This window comes from Triturus cristatus, chromosome 6 (genome assembly GCF_964204655.1).
Source record: "Triturus cristatus chromosome 6, aTriCri1.1, whole genome shotgun sequence".
Classification (NCBI taxonomy): domain Eukaryota; kingdom Metazoa; phylum Chordata; class Amphibia; order Caudata; family Salamandridae; genus Triturus; species Triturus cristatus.
This window is the reverse complement of record NC_140589.1, coordinates 635557487-635577407: the sequence shown is the minus strand read 5'-3', so window position 1 is coordinate 635577407 and position 19921 is coordinate 635557487. Positions and strand designations below refer to the sequence as shown.

The 19921-nt window shown below is 43.7% G+C and overlaps 1 protein-coding gene across 2 annotated transcripts in view; it reads left to right on the top strand.

Annotated features, from left to right (window-relative positions):
- The window catches only part of KLHL32 (kelch like family member 32), an 816038-nt gene that overhangs the window by 185108 nt on the left and 611009 nt on the right, over positions 1-19921 (top strand). The gene's annotated exons all lie outside the window — the stretch shown is intronic.

The window sequence follows — 19921 nt, the reverse complement described above, 5'->3', positions numbered from 1 at the left end:
CTTTTTAACAATTAAGCTCCCTTTCATGCTCAGTTGAAGTCAGTGCCAAGACACCCCAGGATGAATGTGCGCTTAATTGGTTGCTATATCATTACATTGTACTCTGCTCTTGGGGTTTGGGGCTGGACAGAGGAAAAGGGGTGTGGCAGCGAGAGTAGCAGTGAAAATTTGCATGTCTCAGGAAACAAGTGAAGTGACGTAGGCCTAGTAAGGTAGACCAGCAGTCCCAGAAAATATAAACGATAAATTAAGACGAGAAGAGTGAAAAATGGAAGAGGGGAGTAGAGAAGAGGAGATACAGCCGAACGGATGGGTTGATTTCTTTGAAGGGCGGAGGAATTGCAGTTAATTCAATTAAATATATTGATGACAGGGTCCTTCCTACCTTGTACTGCAGAGGGCCAGTGATAAAAAGGTTACCTTAATCCTGCCAACATAATAAAGCAATATTTTCGCAACCTCCAAAAGGGAGCCCAAAGTCAGTCAGTCTGTCCCCCGGCCTGACCACAAATGGTTTAACCTTTCTACGTCATTGCACTTGATCTCCAGCTCATGTTGTCATCCTTGTAATCACATGACACATCCATGCACAGACCTTTTCCCCACCCTGCTGCTGCCTGAGGATGTCCGCATTGATTTGATTATGCTAATTTGTCTGTGGAAGTCAGTTTACGCTGAAAGCAATGACTGGCTTCATCTATGAAAGTTCGTTAAAGCCAATCTGCCTTTTGACATTGCTGGGTCCATTTTAATTAAATAACTTCTACAGACATTCACAATATTTTTATTTTGTGAACCGGTTGCTTCCTGAATTGAACGGAAAACACAGTTTCCATGTATTTGCTGAAGGACAGCTAAGCCATAGGAAACGTTCTGGATTTTCCCTCAAAATGCTCGAGTAGCAGGGCATGTAAGCCTTCTCCGGGCTTGGTTCTAGCTGCAGAACTCCCTGCCCGTTCAAATGACACTGTGTTGAACTTTACCGCTGGTGGTAGACAGAGGTGCTAACGTTCTGGTGGTGTCATTCGGTCAAGCAGTATGTGGAAAGACGTGGCTGCTATATTTAGAATGATTTTGTTAGCTCTTAAAAGTGTGCTCGACAGTGACAGCTGTCACATAACACATTCCGAGTAGCGGGGGACTTGAAAGCCACTTTCACTGTGGTACTAATTTTAAACAAGCACCAACAAAGCTAAACACTCTGGATCCTTTAGTGAAGTGCTTAATTGATGGGCGAGCTTGGGAGTGTGTTATTGTGAGTATGAGTGAGTCTCTTATTGCTGGAGTTGTGAGTAGGTTTGTAAAGGTAAGTAGGTGGGTGAGGTTTGGTGACCGGGTTGGTAAATGTGTGTGATTCAATGAATGTGGGTTGGTGGCTGAATGTGAATGGCCATGCTTAGTTGTGAGTTGGTTTATCCTAGTGGATAGGTTGGTTAGGGCAGGTGGGTGAATGCTGAATGTATGTGGGTCCGTGGTGGGGAAGGTAAATAAGTGTGGGTGAAGGAATTGATGAGTCAACAGGATTTAAGAAGCCCTGAAAAACTAAGGGCCTGATTATGGACCGCCAGACTCACGGTGCCGTGGCGATCCAGCCACCGCCTCAAGGTTGGTCCGACTGCCCTAATGCGAATAGGACAGTTGGACTGCCATTGCACTGCCGCAACCTCTAGAGGTCTCTGGTGCAGCAGTCTTGAGGCCGTAATATGCTTGGCGGGACTGCTGAAGTCCCACAAAGCATATCAGTAGTTTCCTCTCCACAACGGTTTTCATGGCGGTTCCTACTTCATGAAAACCGTGAAGATAGGAAACACGGCCCCCTGTTGCCTCAGGGTCATGGGGTGCATGCAGGAAGCCACATGTTGTGCCCCTCCGCCATGGGACCGCCAAAGAATCGCCCACCAATGACAAAAAAGTAATATTCTGGTGGGCTGTGCACACACGGGTTTGGCGGTGCGGGAGCAGGGTGGCGGCGTGGCGGTCCCACTCCGTGTCGCCAAACTCGTAATCAGGCCTTAAGTCAACTCACAACACAATGCAAAACCTCTTAGTAAATAAACAAATCAATAAAAGTGAGAAGGTGGTCAATGTGAGATAGTAGGTTTAGAGTTTGTTGGGGAACTATGTAGGGAATGGCGGGTGAATGAGATTGAGGTGGCTGGGGGGGTTGGTTCACTATTGGTGGGAAAACGTGGGCGAATTATAAATTTGAATGAGTGTGTGAATGTGAGTGCTTGCGGAGAAAAAGTGTTGCATCCAAGTAGCTCCACATGTAGTCTCAAACTGCACGTTTTCTGAAAATACTAGAAATAGAAGTTTGGGGTCCATATTATTGCAGAACTGGACCACCAGGGTGGGTGTTTCAAAATTCCACAAAACCAAGATACAAGCACTATAAATTATTATGGTAAACTAGAGTATTTGGCATCCCTACTCGCAATGCTTTTCCTCGCCGACTCCCCCCAAAAGTTTTTTTAAACCGTCTTCGGGTATCTTACATCTAAGTTTGGATGCAACATTTTGTATAAAAATAAGGAAAATTCGATGTAATTACTGAATCCTGTATTTTGAAGAAACCACAAAAGTATTTGACTTGGAACCTTGCTCATGGAATTTATCGCATTTTTATATTGTTACATCTGAACATACTCTCACTGTAATGTGTGAATGCTAACTGGTCAAGGATGAATATTTAAAAGAAACTATGAGACCACTGTAAGAATGGTATAAAGAATTTAAATCATGTATTATTTGTTTGCACTGCTTTGCACTATCGGCGCCGTTTACTATTGAGGTAATTGTTAAAATATAAAGTACATACTGTAGATAGAACCTAGCATTTGAGATTTTCTCCTGATAATGAAATGTTCTTTAAAAAATATTTTCGATTTTTTAAAAATATTTTTTTAATTTGTATTAAAATGTATTTTAGTTATGAAATATTGTTAACATTATTTTGCTGGCCTCTCCTGAGATCCAAAGCTTATATAAAGTAATGGATTGAATTGATTCCCATACTTACCAGGTGAGTTGTAAAGTCAGGAGATGGGAGGCACATGAGGTTAACTGGGTGACCGAACATATTTAACTTAACCTTTGTATCTTTCAGACACCCGGGACTTTTATTAGGTACAAATAGGCTTCATGGATGAGAAAAATATAGAAAACACAACAAACCGCATAAACATTCTCAGTCACAAACCTGCCTATTAAAACAAACTTCACGCTGTAAGTTTAAGGGAAACAACTTTGTCAAAATGTATCTTGTCCTGAAGCATCACTTTAGTTGAATTTGTGAACCAACTTTGTTTTCAGAAACTGAAAGATATGAAGGAACACAGAGATTTCGTAGTACCGTGTTAAACGCAGCAAGAATTAAATTCAATTTGTCAATAAATGAGAAAACACTACATTAACAATTAACACTAATGGAATTAACAGTAAATAAACATAGCTGCACATGGAATAGTCTTTGTTAGAGAGTAGCTGTGTATTTGTCAGACCCTCATCTCATGAAATGCGCAACTGTGATGGCTGTTTTTGTATGACATTTGTTAAAATAAAACCGAATCCATTCATAGTTATCTGGCCCTCAGATGTGCAAATGCGCATGCATGAGCAGCCATCTTGAAATGGTTTGAAAAACATATGAAAATTGCTACACACTGAAAGCCAGGCACTGATTTAGGCCGGTTTCTTATCTTATCTTACCATCTCTTACCATTCTTAAGAATCCTGGGCCGACTGGATCTTCTTACCTGCTGTGGAGTGTAAAGGGGAGAGAACCAATTCATTCAGATAAAACCAATAGCCAATCAATTCAGACGCTGAAGGATCACTAACTCCGAGTTAAGTTTTAGGGGATTTATTACAAAACCAAAAATAACTGAACATACAAGCATCTCATGACGAGATTAAGTACATGGCACTAATACAAAATTTAATCCATGCAACAATCTAATTCGATGAAGCATAAAAAGGATAATAAACTCTAAAAATATCAAACAAAAGATAACTGCTCCAATATCTAAATCATTTTTCATGGATACCTACAAAGAAATTGATTAGTCTGTCCCTACTCTACCACTAAAGTGACATCCCTACTTAGCATCTCCCAAACGAACCCAGGAAAGGTGTCAGTGCGTGAAGACTTCCTAAAGCGGTTAGTAGCCAAAGCTACCAAACTTGTTCTAAGTCTCCTTCTCAATATCGATCTCTTCCTCCTACCCTCATCCGCTCCTTCTCTGACTCTCCTCCCTCGGGGCACTGTCCCTAATACAAAATGCACAACATGGAGAACCCGCCTCCGTTACACCTCTTCTGGCTGGACATCTCCTGGAGGTAAATTTCCATTGAAACCTGTATTTTGTCCAATAACGGTTGAAACGTCCTTGAGTCCCAGGCTCCTTCAGCACCGAAAGTATCGGTTCCTCATTATCTGCATTCCTGGAGACACTTGTAGCAAACGCTCCTCCATACCTAACTCCTAAAACAAAAGGTTAGTCTTAGCTAACAAGGGCGGTGTCCTTGCACCTGCAACAGGAGCCTGAGAACAGAAAATCCTTCCCTGTACTTGAAATTCGCTGACTACCTCCAAATGAGAGCCTTCCCAGGGAAAGTACATCTCGGCCTGCACAATTCAGCTAACATAAGATATGCAAGTAGGCCTTTCATAGCAAAACATAGACATTCAGTTAGGCCTCTAGACATCAACTACACACATTAATAAATGTTGCATCTGTGAGCACTATATTTCATTAAATTCAATATATAAGTAATCATTCCTACATGTGCAGTCTTTAATATTGTGCACGTTTAAATCTAATGCATTACATTGCACATGAATTAATTCGTTTGGCACTTTGCAATAGTCAGTTCCATTTAAAGATCATTTTACTGTTTCGACTAACACAAACTACATTTCTAACATTACACTCACATTGTTCGTTATTGCATTTACTCCTCTAATGATCATCTGTTAATACAACATAAAAGTATATGTGGGTTCGGACTATGCGTGATTATAATGCACCCCTACAATTTTCAAAACCTCATGGCGCTCTATCAGCACCCACCAAAAAGGTAAAAAGAAAAATTGGAAAGAAGGGTTGGGGTACAGGTAGACACTGGGCGGAGTATGAAGGAGGAAGAGGCAGGCAGATGGGGGCGAAGGGGTAGCAGGGAGCTGGAGAGGAAATACTTCTCCACTGCACTGAGTGGAAGGGTACATCATCCAGTTAAAATACGGTCAGACTGACCTGGTTCTGAGTGAGACAAAATAGGGAGGAAAACCAGCGAAGCAGGAGTAGGGAAGTGAGACAAGCAACAAAGGTATCTAATAATGAGCAGGGGCTGACTTAAAGCCCACTTGAAGTACATGCTCTGTATTGTAACAATAGGCTTTGCCAATATACCGCTGTAATTGCTTATAGACTATAGACGAGACCAAAAAACGTACACAGTGCCACAAAAAATAATCTGTTATATTTTCGATGTTAATTTGATTTCTGAAATGTTTTCTTCTAAGGACATTGCGTCCTTTGATATGCACAGAAATTGGGCAAGTGCAAACTATTTGCCTGGGTTAAAGAGATTTTTCCTTATGTATTTGCAAACGTTCATTATTATCACTGTGTGTTTCCTTGATGAGTAATTAAGGCTATTCAATGAATCTATTGTGTAGAAGGCTGAACATCGGCCACCTTTGAGAAGGTCATTATTTTAATTGAATTGTATTTAAATAAATCCACTACATGAAGTTCTCTTCATCAAGCAATCCTCATGTCATTCTGCCTCTTAGTTGTGCTAGCCGCCCTGCACAAACCAGCAAACCCGGGAGGCCGGCCTTGTATCTTGACTATTCCTGGAGAAATATGCACCCTGCTCACAAATTATTCAGTTATTCCTTTCAAATTTCCGATTATCTTTTTATTATGCAATGAAGGAGAGATCAACTGGCCATCGTTTACATTTCTTCAGAAGGATTGACCTGTTAACATGAAGCATAGCTGATAGCACACCCAGACAGTAGTTCGGTCTACCGTGCATTTTATTTGTAAGCAGTGGCGGCTCCCCCATAGGGGCGTGGGGGCGTCTCCTCACTGCTTTCTTGCAGTGCGAGAAGGCAGAAACATAAAATGGTAAAACTACCATTTTATGTTTCTGCTTCTCGTACTGCGAGAAAGCAGAAGTGCCTGGTTGTGGGCAGGCGGTCCTGCTCGAGTGCAGGGGGGAGTGGCTTACCCACTGTTGTGGGTACTGACCGTTTTGTCCGCTCCAGGGCCGAACAAAGCAGTCATGCGCACTCCCCCTTTTCTCTCTGTAGGCTGCTGCATGCAGCCTTCATAGAGAAAACGGCCCGGCTGGGGCGCTCTCGGCTGCGCCTCACCAATCACAACGCTGCCATTGCAGCGTAGTGATTGGTGGAGGGAGGGAAGCTGCCTGCTGGCTGCTTTGCTTCCTGTAGGGAAAATGTTTAGCGCTGAACCACTGGAGATGCAGGTCGAAACACAGCGCAGGACCAGCGCAGCCACCCCGTTCAAAGTGTGTGGGAAGAGAGGGCTGGCTCTCACTGAGGCGGCGATCTGTGCTCCATGCGGGCAATGGACGCTATCTGCCACTATTACGCCGCCCTCGGACTGATGAAAGAAAGAGACCTGCGTGCTGTGGTATAGAAAGGAGCGGCTGGCTGTCAGTCGCCAATGGCGAGCATTACTCATGCCCTATTTGTGCCACGCCCGCTCACTCTTCTAACAGTGCTTCCTCGGCTTCACGCCCCCACTCCCCTCGCTGGGCTGTAATAAGTGAGGTAATTAAGTGTAAAAGGAAACCTAGGATGCAGAGGAGGGGGCGCCATGTAAGAGTTGTGTGAGGTAGACATGAGTCGAGGGCTGTGTGTGTGGGGGGTTCTGTGAGGAGGGGTTTCGTGAATTGTGGGGGGCCGTGTTACCCCTTTTATTTGCGAAGAGCCGGGATAATGTATGTGAATAGCCAGCAATCATACCATCAGATAGACGTAATCTTCTCCCCCTGAAAGGGAAGGGACGGGCCTTTTCTTCTGAGATAAAACCAGCTGATCTCTAAGTGTTACTGTCTCTTTGGGCAGCTGTATGAAAATCTTACAACCTCTTCCTCCTCCTTCGAGGGTGAGAGATGGATTAAGAAAGCGGAAGCTTTCCTCAGAGGCCAGTGGTTCTCACAGGTCTGAGGTGCTGAAGGACAGACAGACCCATCCTGTCCGGCCGGCACATCTGAAAGGACGGCGGGGCCGGGCAAAGTTACTCTCAAGCCAGGCCACTGCCGCTGAAAGGCCGATAGGTCCCTGCTACGGACACTCGCGTGTCAGACCCTTGTCTCTGACAGAATGGTAGGGCTGGGCAGTCACTCACGCCCATCATATGCAACTGTTCAGCGTGGCCCTTAGTCACAAGCTGAAAAGACGTGGGTTTAAAGCGCACTCTAGATAAAAACTAGAACAATGTATGGCGATATGCGTGCTATGTTGTAAATATGCCTACGGTGCATATGTGAAACAATAGAAATGAGGGGCCTAGACACTGGTGGTGACTAGGACTGCAACCAGTACAGCAGTTTGATTTACTTACATTTAACACAATTTATTGATCAACATAGAAATTTAGACATAATGAACATTAGACCGGTATGTCTCTAACATAAATCTTTTCTTTTGGAAAAACAAATTATTCTTATTGTCAATGATTCACATTACATATTCTTTATGTGCCAAAAAATTAGCACCAAAACGCAATGCATTTCGGGACATGTGGTCCCTTCGTCAGGAGTATTCTGTAAAGGAAAAAATGGGAGACTATTCTCAGTGGATGCGCTCAAAGTTCAAGAAGCAAAATGAATCGCTGATGTTATGTATGTGTGAGTTATACTCCCTTCACCACAAGCAAAAGTCTGTCTTACTCGCTTATAGATTGAGCCCACTGGGTGTAAAGAAGAAGAGAAATAGAAAAAAGGATCCAAGAGGAAGAAAGAAAGAAACCCACTACAGACCACTGGTACCAAGTATAAAAAAGACTAGCCAGGAGTCTAGCTAATCACATAATCATACCTTATCACTATGCGTATTAATAGACAATGTGTTGATGAAATTCTGTCCCGTAGGGCACCTGAAATAATAAGGATACCAAACTAATGCGTCAGAGATCACTAGCATATATGCAATGCACAACTACCGATAATAGACCTATAGATGATAAACTCACCTCCCAAAGTGGATTCGAATTTCCGACGGCTGTGAGTCTTAAAATATATAGGCTGAGCGATTACGTTTCCGGTGAGAGAAGTGTTCTGAAACACCTGTGAAGTACGTAATGAACAAAACAATTGTCCCTTCAGTATAGCACTAAAAGATGAAATAAACTAAATATAATGACAGCCCGAGTACAATGCTTACCAAGACAATAATAAGTCTACAGCCGAAGGCCGATACCATCCATAGGGGATTCACTAGTGCTGTGAGTCCAATTCCAATGCCAAAACTTCCTAGAGTAGGTGTTGGCGAAGTAGTGCGACCCTTTCAACAGAGCTTCCTGGATGGAACATGTATATGTAATCCAGCGTATGAATCTGGCGGCTAACCAGCTTCTGAGATTAAACAATGGCGAAATCCCGTGTGATACGAGACTCGTTAAACATTGCTTCAAATATGAAGCATGCGCATTCGATCCAGTCAACGAGAAACTGAAAGCGGACTGTGGGGCTGCTGGCGTGCGTTAGAAGCGCATCGATAGAAGAACAATGAAAACGGACTAAATTCATGGTCTACAAAACGTGAATAACAGTGGAGCAGCAGAAATAGGAGTCCAGAGAGTGAACCAATAAAGATGAAAGTAAAAGAATAAATAAACAGTCTCCGTACTGAAAGAAAGTCAGTATGAGAGGAAACCTTAAATTAGACACCATAGTGTAAGGCGCTGTGTGTGTCTCACTATTGCTCAATAGCAATTGTATGCCACAAGCTGTCTTGAAGGATGTGTTGTGAAGGGAATATTTACAAACCCATTAAAAAAATAGATAAATGAGATATCAAAAAATGTCAAAGCTTAACATGCTTACATTTGATCAACAATATTGGAGTATTGTCATGTGAACATAAAATCATGATGTAAAATACGTATTATAAAAAAACATCAATTGGAAACACTTTTGCGGGCTGTAATTGCAGATGTAATAAACAAGCATGAAGATACAATGCATCAGAAGGAAATGTGAAAAAAACAATAGATAAAACGTGGTCTGATGTGGTGGTTTCTGTGATCTAAAGGTGTAAATGAAAATTCTAATGAATAATGTCGTGTGTGGGGTCCAGGGTGGTCTCATGATTAGTAAATGTGTTTTAGAGAAAGCAGGCCATCTCCAGTTTGTCATTAAGGCCATGCGGCATTAAAGTTTGTAAGTTTTTTTATCCAGAAAACTTCTCTCTGTAAAAGAAATTTGGAATTGTCTCTATCTGGAGTTTTTTGGACTTCCTCTATAATTTGAAATTTAAGTTGTGCTATAGTATGGTGTTGTTCTTCCCAATGTACAGCTCAGCTTGATGTAGTACTCTTCGTGCGGATTTTACTTTTGTGCTCAGACAATCTGTTTCATTTTTGTTTCCGTTTTGTCCACATACAACAGTCCGCAAGGGCATTTTATTGCATAAACCACATTTGCCGAGTTACACGTCGTCCTGCTGTGGATCTTGATTTTAGCACCACTCCAAGGGTGCAGCAAGGTGTCCCTCAAAATTGCATTATTGCAATTAATACAGAAAAAAACACTCGGACAAAGAAGAGCTATTGCAGTCACCCCGCACCTGCAGGCTCATACCGGAGGCTGCTGACAGTGAACGAAGGTGCCAACCTCTGAAGGCTCTGTCTGCGGAGTCGCCCTGTAGTTACGACGGAGGCATAGTGTGACTGAGAGAGTAATTCACTATCTGGGCGCCTGCTGCATTGCAGTTGCCATATGCGGCACAGTTAGGCATCTCTGCAGCCATTCGAGATAGGCCGGGCTGCTCTCTCCAGTGCTGACTAGACTCAAGCACACTGAAATTGTGAGTATTCTTTATTTTATTGTGCAATTTTAACTTGAGGTAAACCCACATGTTAAAAATATGTATTGCCAGTATACTTGTGAATATATATTCTTGTGAGTAAATCAGTATACTAGGTACGATTTCATGGTCTTTGCTATTTAACTTTACGTTGAATAGTTTTAGATGCAGGTTAGAGGGAATTTAAGGGACCTGTGTGGCACAGTCCACGCTGTACGATGAGCCACACGGACAAAGAGTGCAGTGGTACTGGAGTGAGGGCACTACAGGAAGAGAGATGGCAAACCAAGGGCAGCTGCATTAAGGAAAGTAAATGTCAACATTTTAACATTTAATTATAACTTTAAACCGTTATGTTCCGTGATTTAGTTCCTATTTAGAATGCATGTATTAATCTTGCATAGTTACATTCCCTAAAAGTGTTAGCTATTTGAACAATGTTGCTTCTGTATTTTTTTTCATGTATAACATTGCTCTTGTACAGTGCATAATTTGAACTGAGTTGCACCACTCACAGTGCCTGTCAGTGAGTGAAAAAGGTGTTCAGAAATCTTGATGGTCATCCAGTTCTGCGACTCTCTGCACAGTGCACAGGGCAGTGAGCATGTGTTCCAGTTGTAATTGTGGTTCTGTGCATATGGTTTAGATGGCTAATTGACGAGACATACTCTGCTGAGTTGCCGAGAGGCTGTCTCGGGGGCAGTCGATGCTAAGATATTCTTGAAATACTGCCATCCTTGCTGCTAATTACTGCCGTTTTGCACTGAGCTCACACGGGACGTATTTTGACATAGATCCGATCTCGTTTTTAACTGTGATTAATTGTGTATATTATGTGTATATGTATTTTTAAAAAACGGTTTTATCCTTTTTGTGTACATCCGCATACTTGCACTTAAAATTACATCCCTCTCACCTGCTGCTTAAGCGGGACTCCCCTCGCCCTACACCGTGTCAGGCGCCATCTTGGGACAGGCAGGAAGGCTGTAGCCGGGCGCCATACTGCTAGGGGCACTAGGTTCTCAAGGGGGCAGGACATAAAAGAGGCCACATGCCAGCGCGCAGGCCTAATTGACGAGACATACTCTGCTGAGTTGCCGAGAGGCTGTCTCGGGGGCAGTCGATGCTAAGATATTCTTGAAATACTGCCATCCTTGCTGCTAATTACTGCCGTTTTGCACTGAGCTCACACGGGACGTATTTTGACATAGATCCGATCTCGTTTTTAACTGTGATTAATTGTGTATATTATGTGTATATGTATTTTTAAAAAACGGTTTTATCCTTTTTGTGTACATCCGCATACTTGCACTTAAAATTACATCCCTCTCACCTGCTGCTTAAGCGGGACTCCCCTCGCCCTACACCGTGTCAGGCGCCATCTTGGGACAGGCAGGAAGGCTGTAGCCGGGCGCCATACTGCTAGGGGCACTAGGTTCTCAAGGGGGCAGGACATAAAAGAGGCCACATGCCAGCGCGCAGCGCACGCGCGCAGCGGGCGCGCCGATGGCGCGCCGGAGGCGCGCCAGAGGCAAGCCCGTCTGCGCCCGTCCGCGCCTCGGACGAGCACAGGACGACCCAGGACCTTGCGGGCGACGCCGAGGGACAACACCGTTATACTAGATTACAGCTCCTGGAGATAGGGGGTAGGGTGGGTCATACGGTACCCACTCAGAATATGAGTGCCACACAACCCCCCAACTTAGGAATCAGAACAGGTAATAGACGCATAAAGGAGCCGAGTACCCTCAACTGCGCTTTGCTGAACTGCAGATCTCTAGTTAAGCATCACATTGAAATTGCGTTATTACTAGATAATCTGCGATTAGATGCGCTTTTCCTCACCGAAACTTGGGCCAGGATAGATGCAGTAGTGGAGATTGCCTCCGCCTGTCCGGAGGGTTTTAAGTTTCTACATAAACCCAGACAAGGGGGTAAGGGTGGTGGGGTAGGACTAATTTGCAGGGAGAGTTTATGTCCGACCTTGCTACAAATGGAAGGGCTTGAGGGGATTGAAGCAATGGCTTTCTCTCTACAAGGTGACAGAGGGAACTTGCTTACAGGTCTGCTCTGTTATCGCCCCCCGGGGCTGCACACCCCAATGCAACCTCTCCTGAATTTAATCACCAATTTAGCACTCACACACTCTAAAATGATTGTCTTAGGTGATTTTAACTGGCGGGAGGACGCAAGCACTAAAAACCAGCTGCGGGACCTAACGTCCACCTGTTATGGCCTTGATCTTCACCAATTAGTCACATCCCCCACTCACCAAAAAGGTCATTTACTGGATCTTTTGTATGCCAATAAGGCGGAGGTTGAGCTTTCAAACATTCACCCGCTTATTTGGACAGACCATTACTGCATCCAGTTTAAAGTATTACTAACAGCTATATCCTCACAACCTGAAACCACGGCAACATACAGGGAGGGCAGAAACTGGGTTAAATTGACTAAAACTGGAATTCTGCTGACCCCTCCCACAGTTAGCCTTTTCTCAGCCTCCAGATCGGTGGAGGCAAACTATAATGCCTACCATAAGTTCATAACCAATGAGCTGGACCTGCTAATCCCGAAAAAAATGATAAGAGTTAGGAGCAGGCCATCAGCGCCCTGGTATGATGACGATCTGCGACAGCTAAAACAGCTGTGTAGGCGGAGCGAAAGGAAATGGAGGAAGGGGCTACTTGCCAGGGATAAAATAGCGCTGAAATCTGCACAGAGTAGATATAAGCAACTTATCCTGGACCGTAAAGCGAGCTTCTACGCTGAATCCATAGCGCTTGCCCCAAATGGGGCGAGGGAACTTTTTAGAATAGTGAAATCCCTATCGGCCCCAAGCTGCCTTGAAAATAAAGTTATACCCTCCAAGAGGTTATGTGATGAGATCGCCACCTATTTCAAGGGTAAGGTGACGAAGATAACGGATCTCTTTAGGGCCACAGATAGAATGGCCGACGGTTCAGGGAAAGGAACGACCCGTGAGAAGTCAGGCAGGGATTGCTCTCTAACTAACTTTCCACCTTTTTCGGACGAGTCGTTTCTTAAAACTGCACATAGCATTTCATCGGGCTCCCCCCTTGACCCTCTGCCTCAGAAGGCTTGGAAGCTATTTGGCCACCCGACCTTCCCCTGGCTGTGCCAGATTTGCAATCAGTCGCTGGCAGAGGGTACGGTCCCGGACAGATGGAAACAGGCCACGGTCTCCCCCCTCATTAAAAAACCAACATTGGACCCAGCGGTTCCCGCCAGCTTCCGGCCTATCTCTCTCCTCCCGTTCCCAATTAAAATCTTGGAGAAGGCGGTGAGCAGATCCCTCTCGAGTTATCTCGAGACAAATCGTCTGCTGGACAAGGACCAGTTCGGCTTCCGCCCTTGTCACGGAACCGAGTCTGCACTAGTCACCATGATGGACTCGCTGCGGATGCGGGCTGACACAGGGAGCACCGCCGTGCTGGTGCTCCTAGATCTGTCAGCCGCATTCGATACCGTGAATCATGAAATGCTGCTGGGACGGTTGACGGAGGTTGGGGTGGAGGGCCAGGCATTACAATGGCTTCACTCCTACTTAACAGGAAGGCACCAAATGGTGACTATGGGACCTTTTGTCTCAGAGAATACACCCGTGGAATTTGGGGTCCCACAGGGATCTAGTATCAGCCCCATCCTGTTTAATATCTATCTACAACCGCTATTTTCCATCATTAAAGCGTTCGGGGTGGAGCTGATAAACTATGCGGACGACACCCAACTGGCCTTCTCCCTGGAAGGCAAACAGGCAGTTCCTCTGGAGCAGTTCCAAAGCTGCATGAGGCAGACCATGGATTGGCTACGGAAAAACTGTTTACAGTTTAACGGAGACAAAACTGAATTGCTGCTCTATGCACCATCGAAACGGATCCAAAATCTTCCTGTGGAACTTAGGCTTACACCAGACTCAGCTCCACTGACCCCAGCTAGTACTGTACGGAACCTGGGGGTTTTTATTTGATAATAACCTCCAGTTGGTCTCACAGGCTAGGAAAACCTCCAGCACCTGCTTCGGCCTGCTACGACTCCTACGCCGTGTTCTCCCATTGTTGCCTATAGACTCTCGCAACATGGTTGTTAGAAGCGTCATCCTCAGCAGACTGGATTACTGTAACTCTCTGTACCTCGGAGCCCCCCATCACATTCTGCAGGGGCTACAGAGAGTGCAGTCAGCTGCTGCCAAGTTGGCACTCGGTCGCAATTTCGACTCATCCTCCACCCAGGCACTAAGGGAACTACATTGGTTACCTGTTAGAGAGAGGGTCCTTTTCAAATCTCTGTGCTTGGTGCATAAGGCAATTCACGGAACAGGCCCGATCCCACTACAGGAAAGATTTGCCCGGTACTCCCCCATAAGGCAGCTGCGGTCATCCAGGGCCAACCTGCTGGTACAGCCCAGCTTTAAACGGGCTAGACTAGGAGGGAGGGCTTTTAGGGTGGTCGGAGCTCAAAGCTGGAATGCACTCCCACCCGCTCTTAGGCAGACGCAGTCATTGACAGATTTCAGAAGGGGCCTTAAGACCTGCCTTTTCCCAGTAGCTTGAAGTCCCTGATCTTCCTTTCTCGCGCGATAAAACATCTTATCTGGTCAGAGCGCCTGGATACCCGTAGGGTTACAGTTTCTCCGCGCTATATAAATCTTTATACAATACAATACAATACAATGGGGGTAAAAAAAAAAAAAAAATGACCTGGCAAAAGTAAAAAGAAATGCAGTGCTCTCCCGCTACTTATAAATCGTTCCTAACTTTTACGTCCCACTGCTTTCAAATGTCACCAGCCGCCACTGTTTGTAAGCTTGATTATGCTTTTGCAAAAGATTTCTTCAGGTCTCGTTTCCAGAAATTAATGCTCTTACTGAAGTATATTATTTTATATAGAACAATAAAAAATAATGTGCCACGCTTTTTCTAGGTGGTAGACTCTCACTAGCTTTTCTAGCTCGACGAACACACAGATCACTCTTCAGAGTTTTGTGGTGTGTGGACTGTGTAGTGTAATAACAAAGGAGGCCACAATACAGTGAAATATGCTAGGACAAACAACGGTGGTAAGTGAAAGTAACAAATAACTCTTGTTTCATTATCATGTTTATTTGGTTTCTCAACAGACCACAAACAAGGATCAATATTTATATCATTGATACCACAAATACTTCATGGTAACAGCTTTAAAAAAATAACATTGGCAAAGCCAATTGCTCTGGCTTTGCCAATGTTCTAGACATGCCGCTTATGTATTTGCCAGCACTGGATGCTTAAAATAAAATTTTCTGAACTTTCAAGATGTTATAGAAAATATTAGTTTCTGCACTTTCAAGGTGGTTGACGCGTGGCATGTGGACGCAATGCATGGGCCATGTTATAAATCTAAAATACAACAGGTTCAAGATGGTTACTTCGTTTTAATGTAAATGATTTGCTCTACTCCAAGAAAACCAACAAAATGAAATATTGTCCTGTTTGTCCACAATATCTACTGACATAGTCCTGATAGAAGAGACAAAACTTTTACTAACTAAATCAGAAAATGTAAAGAGAGATTGTGTTAGTAGTAATATTAGACGTAATAGACCACCCAGACCCACAGACCCTGCTGATTCCCCACTAACTCTATCCTACCCCCCAAAAGAGTGACAATCTGATTTCAGAAGACCTTGCAGTACACCGAAAACTGTAGGTGGACCCAATGGGGAAGTATGTGTTTGCCTAAATTTGCACCTTTTGTTCTAAGATCATTGTGGGCTCCATAAACTTCCTCAGCACTGCCAAGTCTCATTTTCTAGTGTCACTCTCCATGGTCTTCACTAAGGGCCTGATTTAGATCTTGGCTGATGGGTTAATTCATCACAACAGTGACGGATATCCCGCCCGCCAAAATAAAAATCCCATTATATCCTATGGGATTTATATTTCGGCAGATGGGATATCTGTCACCGCTGTGACAGAGTAACCCGTCCGCTAAGATCTAAATAAGGGACTGAGTCTCATTCTACATGGATGGTAATAAGAAGGGATTCAAAGATTGCTGTGTACCCCATTACTGACATGTGGTTCAGTAGTACAAGCACTATAAATTATTATGGGAAACTAGAGTATTTGGCATCCCTACTCACAATGCTTTGTCACCCCAATTGCCCCAGAAAGTTTTTTTAAACAGTCTTCAGGTATTTTACGTCTATGTATAATGCAAATGATTTTATAAATACCCATGGTCTCCTAGAGCCCAGAAACCTAACGCATCCTTTGTATCATGTGTGCACAGCTCCTTTTCTAGGATAGATTACATCCTCGCCTCATATATGGCCTTACCACTGCAGTCCCACTGCCCCATCTGAGAGGGTTGTCCTTCAGACCGCTCGGCAATACATCTGAGTCTCGATTTGAGTTACGTCTCCCTATCGTCCAAGAGGTGGAGGATGAATGTAATCTGATACAAACAGTAAACAGAGAAGACTTCTATAAGAGAAGGCCTACATACGTACTGAAACCTAAATAAGAATTTTGTAACTTCGGTATAAACTCCAAGGGTAACTAAAAAATTGACCGTATGTAGTATGTTGATGAGTGATTTTGTCCTGGCCATACCTAAATTGAAAGAGAGCAAAATCGCCCCAGAAAGGGTGATTAAAGGGTAGAAAAGCTTTTATAATGGCCGCCCAACACCAGAAAAGTTGTGATTGGTGGAGTGGAAAATTCGATCTTATCACATTGTTCACATCGACAGGAGAATATGTTCTAATGCATTTGCAATATCACGAATATGACCAAGGGGAGAAGGTTAGGCGCATTTTAGTGGCGGTCCTGAAACAGAAAATCAGAAACTGCAATGTTGCTTTCTTCAACAAATCCCATAATCTTATTGCATACCTAGTTGAGATCAGAGAGACATTTGTGAAATACGTGTGTAACCTATATCAATCAGCCCATAGTGGCACACCAGTGCCCGAAGCAAGGTTTCTCGCTGTTGTGCCTCAAACAGTTGCAAACGGGTTCATCCCGAGGCCCTGGAATCTCAGAGAATGAGACCTTCAGTGCTCCTCAGAATAGCAGCAAACTAATGTATCATTTACAGGTTGCATGATCAGACCATATATTTAATGGCATACTCGGGCCAGGCCTGGCACTTTTCCTGATGCAGGTTCATAGATGATGTTGCAATCTATCTCTCAGCTCCCCCCACTCTCCTCGTGCACACATACTATGCCTGAGATCGGGGACCGTAGCTGACACAATCCAGGATTTGCCATTTTTGCAATTTTTACACGCAGAGTAATCAAAATGCCACACACAATTGCGTATACTCCCTTCAATAGCCTTAAACTAATTCACATGTGAGACATCGGCCTACTTGGATTATTTTTACTTCTCTCTCGCCACACCCTTTCATATTTGTCAGTTTCCCTCTAGTTTATGAACTTTATTGCATACCTGTTAACTCACTCGCATTTGGCAGGTACCACTTTCTTTTCACGTCTATTCACCCTCCTAACAAACAAAATGACTTTAATGAAGCTACCCGCCTTTCAAACCTATATCACCCTCCCCAAAAAATGTTGTTCTCATTTGAGATTAAAGTGATCACCCTCTTAAGTGCCTGACTTGAATCAAAGGTTCACAGGTATTCTATTGGGGCTGTAACTCTCATCAAATGAATGTTAATGCGAAGTTTCACCATAGCTGTGACGTGTTGCTCTCATGTTTATCTTAGATGATACAGCCTGATATTGTAAGTCATTGTATAATTGATATAATACAAAATAAAAAATCATTTTAAAAAAGAGAGGAAGTTTTGTTACTTACCTTTTCCATCCAGGATAATGTAAAATCCAGTGTCCATCAGTGGAAAGGCTTTTTTTGAGCAAGCACTAATTTAAAAGTAGCTTTTAATAAAATTCTCATCAATCTACTTAGCCCTGGTCATGGTCCACGCTTGGACGTTCAAGTGTGCTCTCACCTCATACTAATAGTTAGCAACACTTGATGACCCTTCATTGGAGACACAGATCCTTTCACCTGCCTCTGAATTGATGAACTGGCAACTACTTGTTTTAGATTTTTTGCCAAGGGAAATGGTTCTGTTTTTTTACCATATCCAACCAGGTTAATATACATCCTAGCGTTTTTTCAGTGGATGGGCTTTTGTGAACCAGCTCTGCTGAAACAGAAGTTCATAATACCAATTTAGAACCTACCTCGAGCCTTGGTCACAATCTCATGTCAATACTTCCAGTAATGCTCTCGCCTCCTACACCTTTCACTAATAACCATTGATACACCTTCATGGAGGCACAGCCGACTTGTACTGGCTCTGAAAAGATACACAGGCTATGCATAATGCTAAAAACATGGAAAGCACACACCAAACCATTTGGGTATTGAGCATAGGTGGCGGCAATGTTTAGGGCATAGATCTGTCCAATCCTTCTATTGTGATTTAGGGCTAAGCTTGGTTTGAGTTAATTTTCAAAGAGTTGTGCTCTTTTTCCACTTTTGACCTGGATAATCTATGTCCATTTTTGTGAGATGGAATAACAGCTTTCCCACACATGCACTTTCATCTCCTTCCCCCATTTCTGATAATTGATATGTGGAGATTCTACTGCTTTCTCTTGGGCCCGGATAGACACACTGGATATACGTTTTCAGAGATGCTAAATTTACATGGACAGTAGGAACACAACGTCTTTGGTGGCAACTCTGTTTGGACATTAAGTTTTTTTTTGTGGTTCTTTTTAAATGTGTTTGTCACAATATTCATTACGCCGTGCTCAAAAAATCCTAAAAATTTTACTAGGCTTGCAGGTCTTATAACTTGAAAAATCTCCTAACTGTAACGTACTTGACCTCTGTCTCTGAAAGCGAGCAAATGTGACAAGATAACAAGATTTAAAGCCATCTTTATTGGTCATTCGTTTTGGGAGCAATACAATGTCTTTAAAACTTGTTACCTTTTCACATTTGCTCTGCTTTCAGAGACCAAGTTCAAAAGTCAATTTGTCTTCCTACTCACTAGGATGGGCGAGTAGACCCTAGAAATAGCTCATCCTGAATAAATCTGGCTCGCCATAGCGAACGGGCGAGTGGATTTTTCGAGCCCTGCATTTACATCTGTTTCCCTGTTGCTCTTGGGACACAGGTTTCCTATTACGGGTCAGTAAAGCTGAGACAGCAGCAACACCTTCATGTCCAGCCTCTCTGTGTGGGGAGAATGGTCCATCCATATGTCTGTGTGGTTTTCTATATTTTTATACCAAAATCTACATGTTCTCTCAGAGTCTCCCAGCAAAAAGAATACAAAGCATTGGCTGAACACATTTGGGAGATGGACCACTCACTTTTTTGTGTGCTCGCCCCAAAGTTTAGGACGGATGCTGCTGGTTTTGTGACTCTGAGAGTGCCCTGAGGTCTGCTAACTAGAACTCCGCACCTGTCCCCTCACTTTAAAACTGTATGGTTGATTGGCTTATACCCAATTGGCATTAGCTAACTAGCTTGTAGGTCCCTTGTATATGGTACTCAGGCACCCAGGGACTGCAGCACTGGTTGTGCCCCCCTGGGTGTAACAAAGGTAAAACATGGCTCCCAGTCTGCCTCTCTGGACTGGAAGGGCAGATGTAAACTGCTAACCCTACTTTGCTATTTACAGTAAATGCACAGCCCAATCTTCTGTTTTTAATGTACATAAGTCACCTTTAAGGAAGGCCTAATGAGCCATCAGGCAGGGTGCTGTATACTAGACATTGGAACATGTGCTTTGACATGTTCCAACAGTAAAACCTGCAGTTGTCATTTTTACTGGGGAAGAGGCTAGTAGCCCATTTGA